The sequence below is a fragment of the Sinocyclocheilus rhinocerous genome, unplaced genomic scaffold (genome assembly GCF_001515625.1).
Source record: "Sinocyclocheilus rhinocerous isolate Xijiao unplaced genomic scaffold, SAMN03320098_v1.1 scaffold715, whole genome shotgun sequence".
NCBI classification, from domain to species: domain Eukaryota; kingdom Metazoa; phylum Chordata; class Actinopteri; order Cypriniformes; family Cyprinidae; genus Sinocyclocheilus; species Sinocyclocheilus rhinocerous.
In genome coordinates this window covers 54,554-58,489 of record NW_015646180.1, presented here as the reverse complement: position 1 = coordinate 58,489, position 3,936 = coordinate 54,554, and the positions used below count along the sequence as shown (strand labels likewise).

Sequence of the window (3,936 nt, the reverse complement as noted above, 5' to 3'; positions counted from 1 at the left end):
TATGCGTTGCATACACATATACCTTAATTCGCCTTGAACAGTTATTCACTGTTTATATGATTTTGCAATTGGATTTTATTCGTATACAGTAAATGTTTCAACAATGATTTTGTAAACAACATTCATTTTGAAGCAGTTAATGATTTAAACATTGGTTAAATTAATAATTAATTAATTCAACATACATACATAACATTTTACTCCTATGGAAACTGCAATGCTAGTAAAATTCCATAGAATTTGAGCGATCTTGAAGAGTCTGAAAGAGATGCTGCACAATCAGGAAATAAAATACATGCATCATAACTTATTTAGAGAAATAACGCAGACTGCATATGGACTTAAAGACATGAAGCTTTATTTTCAAGATGCTGCATGGTAAGCTTTTTTCAATACAATATAGAGCAATATTAACAGAGGCTTGTATTGTAGTATTTATTGTATAGTTGAATCAATTTCTGATACTAATACCAGATATACGTTCATGTTTAATATTTCCTGCATAATTCTGTAGGGAATATTAATATGGCTGCTTGAATACTTCCGGTGGCTTCACCGCCTAATGGCAGTTTCGAATGCAATGAGCAATACAGTCATTATATAGATCAGTGGTAAAGACAGAGGCTTAAAACACAACAAAGCAACATTGGCTCAACCAATGCTATGAATGTGGGCATGTTCATTAAAACTGTCATTATTTTTCACTATTGAAACAAATGATGACCATTCCCTTTTTATAGCATGATATGACATGATAAAACATGATACAGCTGTTTTGTAATTCCAGTTAAGAATTTAGCCTTTCTTTCTTTCTTTCTCTCTCTCTCTCTCTCTCTCTCTCTCTCTCTCTCTCTCTCTCTCTCTTTCTTTCTCTCTCTCTCTCTCTTTCTTTCTTTCATAAGTTTGCCGGTTTTTGTAACCGTTAGTTAGTTTAAAATGGTTGCTTAGGCACTGAATAGCAAGAATATTTCTCTGCAGATATCATATTGTTGAAATTTTAGAAAGAAAGAGAAAGAAAGAAGCATTAGTATTGGCTAGGACTTAACATTCCCATCTTGATGTCTCTACAACATGCATAGACAGAGGAAGATAAAGAGACAAGCTCTGGGCGGTCATTTCTCTCAAACAAGAACACTGAACTTAAGCTGAGACAACTTTCTTTACACTCTCTGCTTACATCCTCAATTAGATTTTATCAGAAAACTAGTCAGCAGTCAACTTTGGTAAGTCAAAACAATATTTGATAAATACAATGTTTTAAGTGTTATGTTACTGTAAATGTACTTAAAACATTTTAAAGATCGAGCTTGGAAACCCGATCCACTCTGCACTCTGCTATTCAATGGGTCGTTGTAGGTATTTAGGCAATGCGCTACGTTTTTCGAGGGAAGCACAGTTTCTTACTCTCTTGAAGAGTTTGGCTTCACATAGTTTGCTTAGAAATACTAGTTGGAATAAAACAGATGGATCTTATGATTAGGACATACATGAAAATGCCTTTTAAATTAGATGGATTTATGCCAAGTGGCATATTTGCATGCAACCAGTTTGTGAAACTGTTGCTATAGTTTGTCCAACAGTGTTGCAGAGCAGCAAGAGTACGTCCTTATACTTTGAACATTATTGCATATCTACATACTGCATTAATGCAAGAAAGAAAACTTGTTAAAACAGAGCAATGTGAGGACATTTGAGGATGTGCCAGAGTTGAGTAAGACTTCACGTCATGTATTATGACTCATTTTTACAGAGGAAGCTTGCTTTGAGACAACTTCTGAGCGGTAGTTTTGCTCAGACCAGACCTCGTTTCACACTCTCTGCTTACATCTCAAGAAAGAATCATCAATATAGTCAATTGCCAACTCTGGTAAGTCATGAGAAACTTTTCTTACAGAAATATTTATAAAATTTGATTTAAACTAAGAACTACACTCTAAGTAGGGATATTTACATTTACATTTAGTCATTTTGCAGACGCTTTTATCCAAAGCGACTTACAATTGGGGAATACATAAAGCGATTCTTCTTAAAGAGGCAAACAGACACAGGAAGTGCTTGTAAAACCAGGTTCTAGGCATTGTTAAAATAAGTACAAGCTAGAAAGGGAAGGAATAAATAAAGAGAAAGAAGCTTTTTTTTTCTTTAATTTAGGATAAAGTCTAGTAGCGTCGAAAGAGATGAGTTTTCAGCTGTCACTTGAAAAGGTGTAACGTGGGCTCTTTTGGGCTCGTTGAAGACCAGTCTTGCAGCTGCATTCTGAATCATTTGTAGAGGTTTGATTGTGCTTGATGGAAATCCAGCCACAAGAGCATTGCAGTAGTCCAGCCTAGAAATGACAAGGGCCTGGACAAGAAGTTGCGCATCATGCTCCGTTAGAAAGGGCCTGATCATTCTGATGTTGTGCAATGCAAACCTGCAAGATCGAGCAGTCTTTGCAATGTGGTCTTTGAAGGTCAGCTGGTCATTAAAGATTACACCAAGATTTCTGACCGAAGTCGATGGAGTAATTGTAGAAGAACCTAGCTGGATGGTGAAATGGCAGGGAAGACAAGAAGCTCAGTCTTTGCCAGGTTGAGCTGGAGGTGATGTTCTTTCATCCATGCCGAGATGTCCGCCAGGCAGCCTGAGATCCGTGCAGCTACCATTGGATCATCTGGTTGAAATGAGAGATAGAGCTGTGTGTCATCAGCATAGCAATGGTAGGAGAAGCCATGTGCCTGTATGATGGGACCCAGTGATGTTGTGTATATGGAGAAGAGGAGGGGTCCAAGAACTGATCCCTGAGGAACCCCAGTGACCAGTTGATGAGCTTTGGAGACCGCCCCTCCCCAGGCCACCCTGAAAGACCTACCAATGAGATAGGATTCAAACCAGCGAAGAGGAATCCCTGTGATGCCCAGTGAAGAGAGGGCAGACAGGAGGATCTGATGATTGACAGTGTCAAAAGCAGCAGATAGATCCAGCAGAATAAGAACTGATGATTTGGAATAAGCTTTTGCCATTACTGACAGTAACGCAGTCTCAGTTGAATGGCCACTCCTGAAACCTGACTGGTTAGCATCCAGTTTGTTGTTCTGTGAAAGAAACAATGATACCTGGTTGAAAACAACTCGTTCGAGAGTTTTCGCTATGAACGGAAGGAGAGAGACAGGTCTGTAGCTATCAGTAAGTGAAGTGTTTAATGTAGGTTTTTTGAGCAGTGGGGTTACCCGAGCCTGCTTGAATAAAGTGGGGAAAGTGCCTGTGAGGAGAGATGTGTTGATGACGTGTGAGTGGTGGTAAAAGTGTAGGAGAGATTGCTTGGAGAAGGTGTGAGGGGATTGGGTCCAGAGGGCATGTTGTAGGATGGCTGGAGAGGAGAAGTTTTGATACTTCTGCCTCAGTGAGGGGACAGAAGGAGAAAATGGGAGTTTTTGCAGTGGGTGTGGTTGGTTTGAAGTCATGTGTGTGTGGGGCTGAGAATTGACTACTGATTGTTCTGGTTTTGTCTGTGAAGAATGTGACGAAATCATCAGCTGTTACAGAAGTGGTGGGAGGTGGTGGAGGGGGACAGAGGAGAGAATTGAAAGTTTTGAAGAGATTACGTGTGTCTGGAGCGCTGTTGATCTTGTTGTGGAAGTATGAAGATTTGGCAGTATGGACTTCAGCAGAGAAAGATGAAAGCAAAGACTGATACATACTTCTGACAGATCTTTTGATTTGCGCCATTTTCTCTCTGCTGATACTACAGAGGAAAGATGGGAGGGGGAAAGGGAGCGTAGGTTTCGTCTAAAAGTAACCGGTATAGGTTTACTTAACCGGCATAACCGGTATGCCCAGGAGGGCGGTAAATTACCACAACCTGGAGTTTTATAGGAGCTGTTACAGTAATCGCATGAGATTCAAATGAGTTATAATTGCATAGGGGAGAGTGGGTTGAGTATTTCCAATTGTTAG

General features: G+C 39.7%; 1 protein-coding gene across 3 annotated transcripts in view; it reads left to right on the top strand.

Annotated features, from left to right (window-relative positions):
• Positions 1-999: 999 nt before the first annotated feature.
• LOC107707144 (hydroxycarboxylic acid receptor 2-like) overlaps positions 1,000-3,936 on the top strand; it is a 15,017-nt gene continuing 12,080 nt past the window's right edge. For 2 of the 3 annotated variants that reach the window (XM_016511057.1, XM_016511059.1), the window contains exons 1-2: positions 1,000-1,223; positions 1,751-1,867. The gene's annotated coding sequence lies outside the window, so the exon portion shown is untranslated. The remainder of the gene's footprint in view (positions 1,224-1,750; positions 1,868-3,936) is intronic. The other variant, XM_016511058.1, reaches the window with a different exon arrangement.